Below are 18,562 nucleotides of genomic sequence, written 5' to 3' on the forward strand. Positions count from 1 at the left end.
GAGTATAAATTTCTGTTTCTTAAGCTACTAAGTTTGAGGTAATTTGTTAGAGCAGCCACAGGAAACTAAGACAAGCCCTGACTGCCAGAAACCTGACCTCAGTGACAGCAACTTTCTTAGCCTTGGAGGCCTGGATAATTAGATTCCCCTGACTTATCTACAGGGGATAAAGAATGTGCATCTTGGAAGAAGAAGGGAAGTGAAACTGAATAGGTAAACTGAGGCCAGATCATGAAAGACCTTAAATGACAAGCTAAAGACTATGGTCCTTACCCTGAAGATTCTGGGAAGCCATAGGTTTGCAATAGGGAAATGATATGAATAGATTTTTAAAAAATACACCTCAGTTCAGTAGAGAAGGAAATGAGAAGCACAAAACCATATGCTAGGATACAGGAAAGAGGTGGCTGCAATAACACAGGGAAGAGATGAGGATGAATGGAGCCTGAAAGAGAGGTCAGGTGGAGGAATGCCCACAAAGGCCTTAAATCTGGCAGAGAAAATGAAGAGAAGGTATGCAGGGCAGCAGGTAATTTCCAAAAAGGACAATGCAGGTTCTGTCTTATTTAGATGACATATACAGGAAAAGGAAGCCATTTGATCACACTTTTCTAGATATGTTTTTAAATGGCAAAAGCCAACCAAAATAATTCACTTTAAAAGAGAAACTCTTTTAAATTCCAAGAAGACCAGCGCAATTCTGACTGATCCAACGATCAGGGAAAGCCAGCTTGCACACTCACTTTTGACCCAAATTTTGAAGAGCATCCAGCTGCATTTCACATGGGCCTCGTGTGATCAACCCAAGCATGCAGATGTGGGGCTTTTACAAGGGAAGTGGCTGGGGAAAGAGGAAGATCCTTCAGGCTGGGATGCAGGAGCTCATGGGTTCAGTCCTGGCTTTGCCACTGGCTGTGTGGCCTCAGGCAAGTCCTTGCCCCTCTCTGGGCCTGTCTCCCCCTAGATCAGCAGTGTTAAAACTGGGTGGCAGAGCTCTCGAATTCTGAAGAGGCACCCAGCGGCTATACAGTCCTGGGAACTGTAGGGAGAGGGTAGGAGTCCCTCTCGTGCCCTGAGGAGGGCTGGCCATATGTTGTCTTCCTTTGGCTGACATTTATTGACTACTCACTATTTGCCAAGCACTGTTCTAAGGCCCTACTTATAGTACGTGTTTGGCAGATGAGGAAACTGAGGCACAGAGAGATAAAATGGCTCGTTCAAGGCTGCAGAGCTGAGAGAGGACAGACCTGGGATATGAACACACATAGTCTGGCTCCAGGGCCTGTGGTTTCAGAGGCTTGTTTCATGTGCCAGGTTATGTGCTCTCCCTCCTCTGTGCTCACAGAGCTCCAGGTTGTCCTTCATCTCACCCCTCTAGCACGCTGTCCACTTAGCCCTTCCCGGCCACACTGGGAGCACTTTGAGGATCAGGACTGAGTCAGGTTTATCTCTGTCCCTCCACAGCACAGCCTGGCCATGGGCTTGGCTCTTGCTGACTGTTACTGACGGGCTATCGAATGAAGCTTTGAATGGAGTCAGAGGGAGCCCAGCAATGAAGTGGGTTCTCTGCCCACTTACTGGGCACTCCCTCTGTACCAAACCCCTGTACTGGTGCTGTGGACGAAGAGAGGAATCCAACAGGCCCCTGACCTCCGGAAGCCCAGCCTGGCCAAGTAGACAGATCTGGAAGCTGATAACAAAACCCTGTATGCTACTGTCTAGTGTCACCCAGACAAACCCCACTGTACTGGGGAAATAATAACAGAATCATACGAAATCTGCCTGTGCCCCTGACAGCCACCACACCCAGCCCCAGACTTGGAGCCTGGCTGGCCACGGGGGAGGGCAGGCAGAGGGCGACACCGGCAGGCCAGCCCCCCTCCCTCTGCCACAGAGGGCCCTTCCTTCCATCATTCAGCCAGACACGATCAAGCAGTGCCGGGGCTGGCCCTGGAGGGCACAGACAAGATGGATCAGACACATTCCCTGCCCTTGGGGATGCCCCAGGCCAGTGGGCATGGTGAACTGCAGACACATAACTGCCCCACTAACACACAAGACTCAGACACTGGCAAAGCACCTCCAGATGCCAGGTTGGGGAAACAGATTCATGGATCACAACTGCTAAACACACATTTAACCAAACCTTGATTTTACAGGTACAGAAATTGTGTGCCAAAGTAGGGAGGGGGCTTGCCCACAGTCACACAGAGACCAGTGGCAGAACCAGGACAGGAACCCAAGCATTCTCTCCCTCTTCACACCCCACTCCTTTCCGCAGTTTGGAAGGTAGAAATCTTCCCCCAATCTCAGCAACTGCTCTCCCAGCAGTTGCTGAGATTTGGGGAGCAACAGACAAAAGAACTCCATGCTCCCTTTCCTGACACCCACCCCCCAGGCCCACATGGACAGCAGCCACAGCCCTGGTGCAGCCGCTGCTCTCACACCCATCCTAGGCCAGGGCCTGCCTGCGGACCTGGCCCCTGACCTTCACATCTGCTCCCAGAGCCCCAGGACCTTGTCACCTGCTGAGGCACTTCTGTCCAGGGTGGGAATCTTCGGGAAGGGGAGGAGGAGGAGGTGGGAGCTCCCACTTGCTGAGCACCTACTAGGGGCTGGGATAGTGCTAAGACCTTCCCGCATGTTGTCTCCATTCATCCTCACGACTCTCATCTAGGTGGGTAGGATGACCCCGTCTTTCAGATAAGGAGACTCAGGTTCAAAGAGGGGCTGCCGGGGTCACTGCTGGCCAGTCACCAAGCTCTGCAAGCAAGAAGGGGACTCGGCATCACCCTAAAGACCTGCGGGACTCACCGTCCATTTGTGAACACCATTTCCTGTAGCTTTGTTCCCTCAGTCACGGCTGGGCTTCCTTCTACAAGTGCAGGACTCCAGGTTCACAAAGCATGCTCTCATCAGGCGTCTCTCTGAGCCCCAAAGTCCTGTGAAGGAAGAGTGGGGAAGTCAGCCTCCCGTTTCACAGATGAGGAAGCTGGGGCCCAAGAGCCAATAGGTGGTCAAGCTGACCCAGGTCTCCCTGGCCAGAGTTCTCTGAGAACCCTAGACCCAAAGTTAGTTTTTGCCAGGAATTATTTTGGGATTCATTGTGATCCTGGGTTGAGACGGCAAGAAAGGAGAAAGCTGCTAATAGCTTTTCACCGAGGAGGAGAGGTAGTACGGGCATGAAGCAGGGTTCAGGGTGGGTCAAGGATTCCAGACAGAGACACATGGTCTGGGTCCCTCAGCCCCGACTCACACTATTGGCTGGACCCAGTCGTTCAGGACCATGGGTGTCCCCAGATGGAGTCAGCATCGTCACCTAAACAGGCCTCATTCTCAGGCCCCATTCTCAACCCCCTTTGTAGTACAACTAGATGCTATAATGGGTTGCAGAGGGCTGAGCACAAGCCGATACTGGGAGAGTCTTGCCAGTATGTTGAGGCAACAAAAGGGGCTCCCCAAAAAAAAAAAAAAAAAGGGGGGCTCCCAGAGGCAGTGTGTGTGGTTGGCAGGAACATGGGCTCTGGAAGCAGATGGAATGTAACGTCAGGTAAGGGGCTTAGCACCCAAGAACCTCAGTTTCCTCATCTGTAAGTTGGGGATGATAGGTACCACCTGCAAAAGGCTGTGAGGACTGATGAGTTAATGCACGTAAAGCACTGAGCATGGTGCCTGGTGAGCAGGGAGAACTCAGGGGACAAGAGCTGCTGGGAGTAGTAACAGCAGCATGAGTGGTATCAACAGTGGTGTCCCGGAATGGATAAAGGCCACAGGTTTTGGACTGGGTCTGCAGGGCCCTGGGGCTCTGAGGAGCTACCCCAGAGCTCAGGGGCCACTAGACATGGTGGAATCAGGAAAGGCTGTACCTAGAAGGGAGCAGAGCCTGGGGCAATTCAACTAATGCAGAGGCTACCTTATCAAGTATGTAAATAATGAATATCATAAAAAGTAGGTGCTTGATGGTGGCAATCTTAGTATAGTACAGTCAGCAGTGCCTCATGGCACCCTGCCTTTCCCCCCATGCAATGCAAGGGGTCTAGGGATGTAGCGAAGTGCCAAATGTTTTTGCTCATTCCCTGTTCCCAGTACCTAGCACAGAGCCAGCCACCTACTAGGTCCTCAATAATTTTTGTTGGATGAAAGAACAATCAGGTATGGCTCTGACTCTAGTCAAAGGAGAGCCTTTTTTTTTTTTTTTTGGCCGCACTGCACTGCATGCAGGATCTTAGTACACCGACGAGGGATCGAACCCGTGCCCCCTGCAGTGGAAGCGCGGAGTCTTAACTACTGGACCGCCAGGGAAGTCCGAGCTTCTCTTTTCTGTTTTACATAACAGGCTTCAATGTAGATATTCCTTTGAACGAAAAAGGGTTTTTAAAAAAATAAAATTGAAATCCAATGACGTAGTTCATGCTCCTCCTTTTACAGAAAGTCGGAAGGACTTGCCCAAAGGCACACAGCTCAGCAGCTCGGTCAGTGAGTTCCCACAGACTTAGGCTTTCTCCTCCACCCTGCTAGGTCATCTTCCAGGATGTTGAAGCTGTGGGCCCAAGAGCAGGACTGGGCTGGGCACTGCTGGAGATGAAGCCTCTGGGTGCCTGGTGCCAGAAGTGCAGGGAGGGTGAGGATTCTCCAATCGCTCCCATCGCTGGAAATGGACCTTGAGTGCAGTCAAAGATGGCGCCCAAGATTTATGCACCAGGACGCTTATCATCATGTTATTTATAATATCGAAAAATTGGAAACGACCTAGAAACAGTTTAATAAATTATGCCACAACCTTTCAGTGGAATATAATGCAGCTACCTAAATTCATCTCTTTGGAGACTGTTAAATGCTAAGTTAGAATCAAGGCAAGATTCAAACCTCTTAAGGCTGACACCAGTTTTTAAAAATACATATATACCAAAAAAAAAACAAGGCTGTTGGAAATATATCCTAATGTTAAGAATGGTTATTTCTGGAGAGGTTGGAAGGGGGTGGTTAATAAAGGGGTGGTGATTATTTTTTCTCCTACATATTTTTCTGTATTTTCCAAATTTTCTACAATAAGCTTTAGAATCAGAAAGGGAAAAAAATTAAGATTCCCTGACCAGGGCCAGGTCCCCCTAAGAGGGTCAAGTCTCACTCATCCTTTGATCCAGTGAATATTCACTCAACATCTTGTTTCAGGCCCTTGTGTCTCCAGACATTGGAAATGTCTCAGCTTAAAGGCATACAAATGCCATTTTTAATCAGTTTCATGAGTCAGTCACCGTATATTAATAGGCTGTCTCTTAATTGCTCAACCAACAATTAGAGATTCTGAAAATGTTGTAGTACGTATTTTGCATTTAGGAAAGCAATTTAAATGTTCAAGCTTTAAAGCTCCAAAAGATAGTATTTGTGCCTTTTGCACACTGTAGACTGCTCTTTGTCTTCTAAGAAGGAAGCATGCCAACTCTCTCCCCTGCATAGACTGAAGGTTCTTTTTTCTTCCACCTGATCTTATCACTGGTGCTAAAAGTCCCTGGTGTACTGTGTGATTTTGAACCAGTCCCTTGACCTCTCTGGACTTTAGCGTCCCCTTCTGTAAGGGCTTTTCCAGCAGGAGATTCTTAGCTTCTCTCAGTTTCTTTGGCGGTAGGCAGCTTCCAGTGTCAAAATTAAGAGCTTCAGCCTCCAGACCCCTTGACTGTATCCTTACAAGATACCCCTCAAATTCTGGGCTGTTGATTTCCACATCCAGACTTCCAGGCATTTCAGAGAAGAAGTGGCATCCTTCAGGGGTGATGCTAAGATAAAATCAGCATCCTAAATGGGCAAATCATTCTGATCTAAATCTTTGTGGGCTCCCAGTGCCTCATTAAACAACCAAGGCCCCCAGGCTCTGAATCACAGCTCCTCTTCCCTCGCAGCCCTTCAGGAGGACTTCTGATTATCCCATAAATTACATGGTGTCAGAGGGTATCTGCAGGCTCTTCATCTTGCAATCCAGCCACCAACGTTTTTACGGGATATGGATCCTGCCAGGCTCCTACTCTCCTCCATCCCCATGGTTACCAGGGAGGGCCTAGCAGAATGTCTTTCTTGGACAGTCACTGGCTCACTCTCCACTGATGTCTCTCCCCTCCCAGGAATGCATTAAATCCTCCGGAATGGAGAGTTCTTTCTACCAGAAGCCTTTGTTCTCAGCTCTCCTGCCAAAATGAAGTCTAGGTGGCCTGTGGATCCTGCTGCCTCAGTGAAACTGACTGACTTTCCAGACACTCTTACCCCTCTTGGGAGCTCAAAGGGGCTTTGCCAGTGGTCAGACCCCAAGTAGTAGCCATAGTGACCAGCCAGCCAAGCACCATAATGATGGAGCCATAAAAACATCAGGTCAGGGAAGCTGTAAAAACATCAAATGTAAAGAAGGTCAACATCCTCTCAGCTCACACCCTAGGCTCAAAATCTCTGTCTCTCAGCTCCAAGGGGCTTGCCTTTGATTCCCGTGCCTGGAATGCCTCCATCTCACCCCTCTGGCCACTTAGGTCCATCGCCCACCGTGTTAACTTGGGTTTTCCCAGATGTTGCACATCAGGAAGCACCTGCTGGAGGCAGGGAAGGGAAGGCAGCCAATAAGGGGGCGTGGTCCAGCCTCAACCCACTGGGGAGCCCTGGGGGTCAGAGTTCTCCATCCCCCTCAGTCATTGGTTGGAGGCTGCTGGGGAGGACACTTAGTTCTCTGGCACTTCTGACCTGCCATGGGCTCTGGCCAGCAGGATAAGCCCCTGGGAAAAGAGATGCAGATGCTAACACTGGAAATCAGGTGTTCATCACAATGGGAAGGGCAAAGGGATCATCTGCTACAGCTTCTTAGACACTTGGCAAGCAGCTTATCTCCCCTGGGAAGCTGTTCTGGCTACCACGTCCTGTGCCGAGTTAGGCCAGCTTGATCCCCTTTCGTAACCTTGCCTCCATTCGAGGGAAGAGGGAATGTGTGGACAATGGGCCCCAGGGAAGAAAGTGAGTGCCCTAACAGCCAGTGGCTATGAGGATAGGACCCACCTGCTAATATCACCAGGTGTGATGGTCCCTCTCCAACCTGATGCCCCTCCATTCCCAAGGTGACACATTTGTTCTCTCAAGAAAATTTGGGGAACCCAGATGTTTGATGATACATCTCTAGTGGCTGCCTTCCCTTCCCTGCCTTCCCTTCTCAGTCTCCTACTACTTGCACTCAGGTCTACCTCTGGGGAACCCAAACAAAGGTAGCAGGCAATGGGCAAAAATGGTCAGAGAGGTGAGATGGGGGCACCTTTTGGAGAAGTCTGTATAACAAGACTGAATAATATAAAAATGTCAGTCCTTCCCAAATTAAATTCTCTGCTTAATACAATTCAATCAAAACCACAGTGGAACAACATTTAGAACTTAGTTTTTAAAAGAAATTTTAAGTTAGTGTATCAGTTTCCTGTTGCTGCTATAACAAATTGCCAAAAACTTAGTGGCTTAAAATAACACAGATTTACTCTCCTACAGTTCTGGACGGTCAGAAGTCTGAGGTGAAGCTTAAGGAGCTAAAATCAAGATATTGGCAAGGCTTGTTCCTTCCAAAGGCTCCAGAAGATAATCTGTTCCTTGCCTTTTCCAGCTTCTAGAGGCTGCCTACATTTCTTGGCTTGTGGCCCCATCATCTTCTCTCTCTGCTACTCCTGCCTCCCTCTTATAAGAAGCATTGTGATTACATTGGGCCAATTTGGATAATCCAAGACACTCTTCTCATATCAAGATCCTTAAATTAATCACACCTGCAAAATCCCCTTTGCCATGTAAGGTAACATTCACAGGTTCCAAGGATTAGGACACAGACATCTTTGGGAGGCCATTATTCAGCCTACTACAGTTAGATTAGACAAATAAATGAATTGGAATTGCTAAGAAACTTTTGATGAAATAAAGGGAAATGAAAGTAAACTTGCTTACTTGATAAATAAATTCTAATAGTTAAAAGTATACTATGTGTAGAAAAATCAGCAGTAACACAGTAGCATAGAAATAGATCCAAGTATATGTTAAAGACTGGTTTAAGGTAAATGTGGTAAATCAAATAAGTGGGGAAAGAAAGGAGTGATTATTCAATATATAGTTCAGTTGGTTAATTATATGAGGACAAATAGTTTCCTTACAACTTAAAACAAAAAAAATTATAGGTAGATTAAGGAGTTTAATGTTTAGGAGTTTAATCAGTAAAGTAGTAGAAGGAAATATAAGTAAAAAGTTCAGAGACGAAGAACACTGAGCTCAGCATGTTGTCTATGCTGACCATGAATTTTTATTCTGACTCACAAATTCCTTCCCCCCTCTCTCATCTTTGTAGCCACCACCATTACCTAGAGTCCTAGCCTTTCAGTTCTCAGTCTACACTACCCTAAATCTTTTCAACCATGGCCTCTCTCCCATGTTCTCATGCAAGAGATTGACTTGATAATCTGGTATCAGTCAATAACGTCCCAGAAGGTCACAGAGCCGGAGGAAATAAGGGTTTCCCTGATATGTATAAGAATGTGCTACCCATCAAATGAGCAGAGAAGAGGGACAGGCAGTTCAGAGAGATGAAATTCAGTTAATTAACAAACATATGTAAAAATTCAACTTCATGGGTAATAAAAAAATCCAAATGAAATTAAGGCCCTATTTTTATCTATAAAATTAGCAAAAATTAATTTTTATTAACAAACCCAAGCTGATAAGAGTATAATGAAATTGGGGGTACTATGTATTGTACTGTCCCTTGAGAAAGCAATTTGACAATACGTATTGGGGCATAAAAATGTCCATGCTATTGACCCAGCAATTCATCTTTTGAAATGGTACACTAAAGAAAAAAGTCTAAAAGAGAAGAGAAAAAAGCTTTATGTACAAAGATGTTCACAGTCATTTGGAAACAACATAAATAACCCACAAGAATACAGCTGAATAAATTAGGACACATACATAAAATGAAATATTCTGTAGGCCTTAAAGGAGTGTGACTCATTAAAATGGAAAAGCAATTCACTGAAAAATGATCAGCCACCCTGGTGATTAAATAAATGCAATTAAAGCAATAGAGATATCCCATTTTTCACTTTTCAGACTAGTAAAGATTAAAAATTTTGTTAATGTCCTCTTGGGAAAATGGGAGCATGCTCATTTACTGTTCGTGGGAGTGTAAATATTGTGTGTGTGGGGGGGTAAACTATCCAAGCATACAGAAAAATATGGATAGGAATATAATAAACACCTGCATATCTCTAACTCAAATTTTGAAATGTTATCATCTATAGCACTTCTCCGAAGAGCAATTTGCCATTATCTATCACTCTTTTATGAGTATATACTCTTATATACTCCAATAATTCCATTTAATAATATATATTCTCTTTGAATGTATATATTGTTATATACTCCAATAATTCAATTCCTAGGAATTTACTGTACCAAAATAGTTCTTTCTGCACACAAAGATACCTGTAGTAAAATGCACACTGAAGTATTATTTCTAATGGCAATAAATTGGAGACAACAGTAAGTTCATGCAGTGGAGAACTGGTTGAACAGACCCTGCTCCAGTCCACAATAGAACACCATCCTGCTTTTGGAACAGAATAAGTGATCTCAATACATGCTAATAAGGAAGTATCTCTAAGATACATTATTGAGTGAAAAAAGCAAGGTGCAGAACAGAATGCACTCTAGGATCTCACTTGTCTATTTTAAAATATATGTATATATACACTTACATATGCATGAAAAGTTTTTGGAAGAATTCCCAAGAAAACTTTTAAAAACAGTTATACCTTGAGGAAGGCAGCCTGGGGGAAATGGAAAAGACCAATATTTTATATGTTTATTCCTTTCTGAATTATTTGCATTCTGTTTTATCATATACAAATGTTATTTTTGTAATTAAAAATCTAATTTTAAAAGGTAAGTATAAATACTGTAAGGCAAATGGGAAGTGCATATGCTGTAATATTAAGTCACCAAAACAATAAAAAACAAGGTGGATTGTGCACTCTGCATGTAGCATGGCTGTGTGCAGGGGGTCTTTCGGAGACAAAGGTAATCCTGCTGCCTCTGTCCTTCATTCCAGCCCTGCCCATGTGCTCCAGCATTTCCTCCCTGTTCCCAAACTTCAACCTCTCCCTTAAGCACTAACACATGATCAAGTGTCTCCTCATTAAGACAAAAACAAAAACAAAAACTCACTGACCTCTCTGGTTCCCTCACTCTCTTGTTCCTTTCATAGCCCCTCCAAGCTGGCTTCCATCCCACCCCTCCCTGGCTTTTTCCAAGCTCATCAGTGGCTTAATTGCTAAGTCACGGACACCTTTCCACTGCTGATTCACTGGAGCTATCTGCAGTGAATCACATCATCATTTCCTCCTTGAAATGTCTCCTCCTGGGGCTTGGGTTGACCTAGACCCTTCCTGCCTGTCATGGGTCCTGGAAGACCTTAATGGCCACTCTTCTGCCTGTACTCTTGCCCTGAACTTGGGCAGGTTGAGCGTTGAGCCTTAGTCCTCTCCTCTCGTCTCTCTATAGCCTCATCCACTCGTCTAGCTTCAGAATCACCACCTGTGCAGTGAAGCTGCCCAGACATAGCCCGTGGATGCTGCTGTGTTCATTGGCCCACATGCATACCCAGCAACAATACCCCACTTCTACTCTGGAGAATTCCTCTCTCCCTATTCCACATGGTCATAGTGGAACTGCCAGTCATAATGGCAGCCCTCCCTTTACCCCAGTGCTGGGTACCCTTATCCAGTCCTGGCCAATCAAAGTTCTCCCAGGACTTTGCTGCTGGCAGAAATTAGCCTCTTTCCACTGAAGATACTAAGCCTATGTGATAGAGAGAGGCTACATGAAGAATGAAGCCAAGCAGAGACCACAGCAGAACTGAGATGTGAACAGACAGACAAAGCTTCAACAACATCACTGAACCCCTAGATGCAGCCACATCTAACAGGATCATCATCCTTTGGACTTACACGAGCCAAAAAATTGCTTTTGGCTTCACATAGTTAAAGTTGGGATTATGTCTCTCACAACTAGAAAAACCCTGGCTAATATACTCCCAAATCTATACCCGAAACTTCAAATTCATAAACACAACAGTCTTCTGGAAATCTCCACTTGGGAGCCACCGTGCACCTCAGGCCAGAACTAAACATGTCTTCCCCTCCCCCAGCAGACCTGCTCCTCCATCTGTGTTTCTTTTCTCAGCCTCTCCAGCCGCTAGACACCCAGGCAAAAACTGAGCCAACAGGAAGCTTAAAATGACAGCTCTTTCTACTCTGTTTGAGATTTTCCAATTCAATTGTTAAAGCATCAAATATTCAGTTGTACAAGCTCCAGGAAACTGGGTTAAAATGGCATCCTTAGAAAGACTGAGGATCACCTGAACAGGAGCTGTGCATTGATGCCTCAAGCAACCGCTTTCCAAAAGGTTAGACTTGCTCCCACTTCACTGGCCCAGAAATCACTGCTAATTAAGTCCACACATATTGGATTTCACTTTTCTCAAACCTAATACTTTTAGCTAATGGCAGTCTCAACACTGCCATTAGAAGTGACTTGCTAATCACTGCACACCTCCCACCCTATCACTCCACTCTTCAAGAATATTCTGTGCATCTCCGTCAGCAAAATGCTCCAGCCATCCGAGATCCATGCCATTCCCTGGACATAATGCACAGGTTCCTGCTCCTGGGGCTGCTCTGACTCTTGTCCCTCGTCCTTCTATTTCCACCTCTTCTCCGCTTCCATTCTCCCAAGGTGTGGCTCAAACTCTGTCTCATCCAGGATGTCTTTGGTGACTCCTGAATGCCCAATTAGGAAAAAATGTCCTCTTATTCCAAAACACAAAGTACTCGTTTGTATCTCTGATGCCTCTGAGAACATACTGCCTTTGGCCTGTGTGTTTGCACAGCTCTTCTCTCCAGGGAGGTTGCCAGGTCTACTTGAAGCCTCGCCTGAGGCTGGACGGACATCTTCCTCCTCCAGCTCCCACTGCAACGGGGAACATCTCCTCACACTGCCTATCACAGTGACTGTCACTGCCTCTTCCCAAATCTGGCTCTCCTCTTGGAGTGCAGGGCCAGGCAGACTCATCTCTGTCTTCATGACAAGATCAGATGGAAGAAGGACCCCTGATGCCTTTGCCTGATGCCCTCTAATACTATCTCCCTAACCGGATGCCCAGGTGCCTATGGGAGCTTGAATCAATTGAACTCGACCCGAAAGGAGCAGTTGCTGCTTTATCTAGGGCAAGAGAGGCGAGAGGACACAGTGGGACTCCTCTGAGGGCACCAGCAATCAAGGCTAAATGCATGGGCCTGGTCACCCCTTCAACTGCTGACAGCCCCTGCCCTGGGATCCTGATGGCAGGCTTGCACAAGCACATCACACTGAAAGCTGCCAAGCCTTCTCCCTTAGAAACACTTCAGGAGCTTGAAGAAAAATCAGGGAAGACGAGGAGGAGCAGTCTGAGAAGAGGAGAAAAATCAAAAGAGCCAGGTGTCGAGGAACCAAGGCAAGAGTTTCAAGAAAAAGAGAGTGATCTGCAGGGCCAAATCCTGCATCCGGGGAGAGGTCTGGAGAAGGAGCCTGAAGGCACTGGCTTCCCTGACCTAAAGGAAGGGCAATTTGGCTGGCAGTGATGGGGAGGGCGGGATAAGTGCGGAGCAGCTAGACTCCTTCAGACCTGCTCCCATAACTACTAGGAGGAGAAACTCTCTAATGTCACTTCCTTCCACCTGCAAAGTCCTCTCTACCTTCACTGCCCAGCTTGATATCACCTCTCCACTAAGCTGTCCCCCGGATGTCCCCAGATGGGAGGGATTGCCCTGTCCTCTGAGCCTAATGCTTTGACTCTTGCCAAAACGCATTCATCCTGCTGCACATCACAGTTATGTGTGGTCTATCCCGCCCTCTAAGCTATGAGAGCAAGACGGATGGCAAGTGGGGAGGAGGAAGGGCAGCAACTCCTGTAGACCCACTGTGTGCCAAGTCCAGGTCCAGGATGCTCTCTCCGCCTCTGATCCGAAAGATCCCGAGGACAGAGAAGCCTGAATGCACACACCCCAGGCTTTGAGGGTGAGGTTCAAAGCAGCCATCAGAGGCAAGATATTTCTTTTCCTTTTAAAAATGTATGCACAAAACCACAATGAGGTACTACCTCACACCCATTAGGATGGCTACTATGAAAAAGAAAACAGAAAATAGTGAGTGTTGACTGGGATGTGGAGAAACTGGGACCTTATGCACAGTGATGGGAATGTAAAATGGTACAGCTGGTGTGAAAAGCAGTATGGCAGTTCCTCAAAAAATTAAATATAGAACTACTATATGATCCAGCAATTCCACTTTTGGGTATATACCCAAAAGAATTGAAAGTAGGGTCTCAAATATTTGCATACCCATGTTCATAGCAGCATATTCACAAAAGCCAAAAGGTAGAAGCAACCCAAGTATTCCACAGATGGATGAATGGATAAGCAAAATGTGGTATATACATACAATGGGGTGTTATTCAGCCTTAAAAGGAAGGAAATCCTGTCACTGCTATAACATGGAGGAAACTTGAGGACATTATGCTAAGTGAAATAAGCCATTCACAAAAAGGCAAATACTGTACGATTCCACCTATATGGAGTACCTAGAATAGTCAGACTCATAGAGGCAGCAAGTAGAATGGTGGCTGCCAGGAACTGGGGGGAGGGGAGGATGAGAAGTTATTGTTTAGTGGGTACAGAGTTTCAGTTTTGCAAGATGAAATGAGTTCCGGAGATTGGTTGCACAACATTGTGAGTATACTTAACACTATTGAACTGTACACCTAAATATGGTTAAGGTGGTCAATTTTATGTTAAAAATTTTTACCAAAAAATTTTTAAACTGTGTAAAACGTGCATACTATTCCATAATATATCCATCTGATTTTAATATAAAAATGATGCATGATTTTTCTCTTCCAAAATCTTTGATAACAATTGATGCTCTAGGAAGATGCTCTCTGTTTATCCTGACCCAGGAGGGAACCCAAAGACCAGAATCTCTATGAGGGGAGGCCATGTGTCTGACCCTTCCCTGTCCTCTCCATCTCCAGGGCCTCAGGTGCTCTCCTGTCACCAGCCAAGCTGCCAAGAGCTTCCTCCTCACCACAGTGGCTGGCCAAAACTTCGGATTACTCCAGGCCCTAAAGGACAGAACCTAACTGCCTACCTCAACTAGCTAATGGCAGAGCCAAGGCCAGGGAAGGAAAGCTAAGTGGATGTTAGAATTTGACCAAAAGCAGCTTCTTCGGCTGATGAATTAAGTTTCACAAAGCAATCCCTTTTTTCTTTCCTTAGAGTAGTGATGTCTCTCTCCTGGCTCCCACATGGAGAAACAGCCATACGGAACAAAGGAGCTCAATTATGCTAATATAGCTTTTCCATAATTGTGCATGGAGTGCTGAGGCCACCCTAGGATAAGCCCGTGGCTAAAACTCACCCCCTCTTCCGACTTCTATCTTAGCCCTTTCTTTCCACACACCACTGAAAGGGAGTTCCTAAAACAGGCCACTCAGCAACCCTATGCCAGACAAACCGCTAAACCACATAGGACAGAGTCACACAAGTCTGACCCCGTCACTTTCCTGTCCTCCGTGGCCCCCGATTTCCTTCAGGTCAAATCTGAAACCCTGCAGCCTCATTCATAAGCCTCATCTCCTGCTACCTGCCCCATACACTGGAGGTTCCCGGTTCCCACGAGCTTTTACACATTCTGCTCTCTCTCACTGATTCTAAAACTGCTCTCATCCCAGAGCACCACCTCTGTCTCTCTTTTAGCCCTGGGGCACTTCCTGCCTTGTGCTTTGTTCCCAGGTTCAACTGTGATGGCCCTAAATCTGAGGCTGCTCACAGCTCAGCCCCAACAGGGCGTGGCATGTAGGAGATATCAACAAGCACTCTAAAGAAATCAACCAGCATAGGCTCCTGGAAGAAGGATCCCTTAGCTCACTGTGGTTTCTGTTCTCTGGAGACGGACCCCAACACCCTATGGTTCAGGCCGTGGGTGGACATCTCACCCAACCCCAGGATGGTTTAAGTCCTTCTGGGGATGTCCCCAACTGGACCTGAGGAAAGAGGAGCCATCTGTCCCTTGTGGCAAACGTGGGATACTGGAGAATGGTCAGCGTTGTGTCCCCTAACATGCAAAAAGCTGTTAAAGAACGGGGCTGACACACAGATAAGCGAGCTGAAAGATGGGAGGAGGGGCTTGGCTGCCTCCTCGAATTCTTGTGTCCCTGAAGTCAACCTGGATATGATTTGTTGATGTGAGAAAGGCCTTTCCATGATTTAGTGGCATAGGAAAGCCCAGTATCTTCCCAATAACCTCCTCTCCCCCTTGTCCTACACGTATGTGAGTTGGGTTTCTGTGATAACCAAAAGCATCCTGACTGAGTGAACAAAGTGCATTCTGAGTTTTGCCTCTATCCTAAGGAATCCTGTAGTCAAGCTTGGAAGACTCCCTGTAGGAAGAGGCCCCATTAAACCCCCTCATCTGCCTGGGGCAACAAGAAGCCTCAACCATGCCTCTGCTCCTTATTCACCTGCTTTAATCTCCCTCCACCTTCCCTTCTAGAGAATTCTATAAAATCCCAAAGGACCTATCCTAACAGGGGGCTGCCTGTCTATCCGTCTTGGTTCCAGAAGCACAAGCCCAAAGGAGTTACTCACTATTAGTCAGTCCTCCCCTGCCCAGACTTTGTCCTGAGACCCCACACAGATAGCCTGGCCAGCAGAGGAGCAACTGGGAGGGAGGCCTGGGGTGGCTTCCACTGCTGGGCTTGGGTAAGGGGCATGGGAATGGGGAAGGGTTTGTCTCAAATGATACACTGTACAAGCCAAGAGCTATTCAAAAGTCAATTTGAAGATGCCATCTCAGTGCTGCCTCTCCAGCCCCTCATCCTTAATGAGATGAGACAAGATGAGATGAGATAAGATAATTGGCAAGAGACAGGCTGAAGCACTGGAAAACCCCTGGCTGGTTCAGAAGCCTCAGGCTCTAGTCCCAGCTCTGCCCTGACTGGCCATGTGGCCAAGGACAGCCCCTTCCACACTCTGGGCCTCTTTCTCCAGCTGTGAAATGAGGGAGCTGAAAGATTTCGAAGGGCCCTTCTAACTCTGATGTTGGTGGATTCCCCTGTTGCATGGAAAGGGAGAGGTAACGGGGAATTCCCAGGCTGGGAAGAGAGAATACAGCACAGACATCAGGGGTGCGGAGCCATATATATGGCAGGCTGGGAACCCAGTCCCAGGCACAGCCTGAGACCAATGCTTGCCACCCTACCCAAGCCCCTCACTCCAGACAGCAGGGTGACATGGGGGCCCCATACCAGAGATAAGGCCCTCACGAACAAGTTCTCAGCTCTAGCCCCAGAATGGAAGTCTCTGCAGCCTAAAAAGGCATCTCTCTGCATCCTACTATGTCTCCTATTCCACTTCATCTTGGCCCTTTTGATGGCAGTAAAAAGGGCAAGGAGGACCAGGGGACAAGTCGGAAAAAAGGTACCTTTGAGGGAGGCTTCAGGAGTGGGGGACGGGGGACGAGTCCCTGGCTAGGAGACAGGAGACCCTGGTTCAAGGCCCAGCTCTGCCACTGTCTGCTGTAAGCCCCCAAGCAGTCCCTTCCCCTCTCCAGGCCCAGGTTTCTGCACAATGAGGGGTGAGAACATTTGACTGCTGAGGGCCCTCCATATCTGACATTCTGTCTTTCTGGGAGGGGCTACTCCAATAATGATTCCAGGTCTCATTCTCCCAGGGAGGTGCAGCTTGATAACCTCATAACCGCATTTACCAGGGCATTTGATGACCATTGAGAAGGAGAGAGAGAAACAGTCCTTTTCACTCAATTTACAATCTTCAGTCATCCATGGGCAGCCAAGGTACCTTATAGATGAGACCTGTGCCACCTCCCCATGCCAACCCTGCCACCATTCCCAACCTCAGGAGACAGGCCACATCTTTTATGTGGCTCAGAAAAGTGGGGTGAGAAGGATTTGGGCAGAAACAACCACCTGCCTGCCCCAGGGAAGGTGTAGCCCAGCAGAGCAGGCACCTGTGCTGTGGAAAGACCCCAGGATCTAAGAGTCAGCTGTGTGGTCTCAAGTTGGCCGAGAGACAGAGGAATGCACAAGATCACAAGATCAGGAAAGGGGAGGCATAAGGAAGGGGAGTTGTGGTCTCCTGACTTCTCTGCACCCAGAGCATCGGAGCTTCCTGGTGGACTCCATTTAGCTCCCTGAGTAAACACTCCCACATTTAAACATAGGCCCAGGGCAGCCCAAATATGGAAAAAATGATTTGTGAATTGTATCAACCGCACCTTCACTCTATGTGAATAGATGAAGAGTTGGTTCTACCCCCGCTAGACCTTGTCCTGTAAGATCTGGGCCCTGTCCTGGGACCTTGCTGATGTTCAATCACTGAGACTGTAGGACTGTTTTTACTGCAGGTCGCTTACCCTGACTCATATATTATCCAAAGTAAGTAACTAGATTCATCTTTCCTTAACTGCACGGTGCCTGAGGTTCTCCTTGGTATTTTAAGGATCCCCAGGAAGCACTCCCATTTCTCTGGGGAGTCCTCTGTCCATTCTAGCTCTCCATGTCTGCACCCAGATCAATCCCCCCTCATTCCCAGCATTTCATCACCAGCCTCCAGGCCTGGCCCTCTGCCCACAGCCCTTAACCCCACCCCCACCCCAGAACCATCAACCACTAGAGCCACATAAGTTCACTGAAAGTCTGAGGGTCACAGCAGGGAATTACTTTACAGAATATGAAAACCATTTAAAATTAAACATGAGGCATCACTCTTGCTAAACCTTGTCAGCCAAACATACCATGGGGAGTCCCTTATTGCTTCAGCTTCTGGTAAGACTCCAGCCTCCTTATGCTTACTTATTCATTCAACAATACTGACTGTGCACCTTCCATGCTCTGGGCACCCCTCCTAAGTGCTGGGGACATGCAGAAAACAGCACAAAGTTCCCACTATTTTGACGCTTACTTTCTAGTAGGGACAGAAGACAAAAGCAAACAAGCATATGATGTCAAAGTTAAGAAAAATTATTCAAAATATGAAAATAACACCCTTTCAGCTACAGCGTTGTCTAACAAGCTGTCTAACTGTCATCAGGGGACTTCCCTGGTGACGTAATGGTTAAGAATCTGCCTGCCAATGCAGGGGACATGGGTTCAATCCCTGGTCCAGGAAGATCCCACACGCCACGGAGCAATTAAGCCCATGCGCCTCAACGACTGAGCCTGCGCTCTAGAGCCCACGAGCCACAACTACTGAAGCCCGAGCGCTGCAAGTACTGAGCCCGCGTGCTACAACTACTGAAGCCCGTGCGCCTAGAGCCCATGCTCCACAGCAAGAGAAGCCACCGCAATGAGAAGCCTGCGCACTGCTACGAAGAGTAGCCCCTGGTCGCCGCAACTAGAGAAAGCCAGCGTGCAGCAACGAAGACCTTTATAAATTTATTTTATAAATAAATTTATAAA

At 47.1% G+C, this 18,562-nt stretch overlaps 1 long non-coding RNA gene across 1 annotated transcript in view; it reads right to left on the bottom strand.

The window, feature by feature from the left end:
- Positions 1-18,562, bottom strand: part of LOC309663977 — an 83,568-nt gene that overhangs the window by 12,784 nt on the left and 52,222 nt on the right. Inside the window, exon 4 of the long non-coding RNA XR_014265528.1 lies at positions 2,815-2,942. This is a non-coding gene — a long non-coding RNA (uncharacterized lncRNA). The remainder of the gene's footprint in view (positions 1-2,814; positions 2,943-18,562) is intronic.

This window comes from Balaenoptera physalus (genome assembly GCF_965194825.1).
Source record: "Balaenoptera physalus genome assembly, chromosome: 7".
NCBI classification, from domain to species: Eukaryota; Metazoa; Chordata; class Mammalia; order Artiodactyla; family Balaenopteridae; genus Balaenoptera; species Balaenoptera physalus.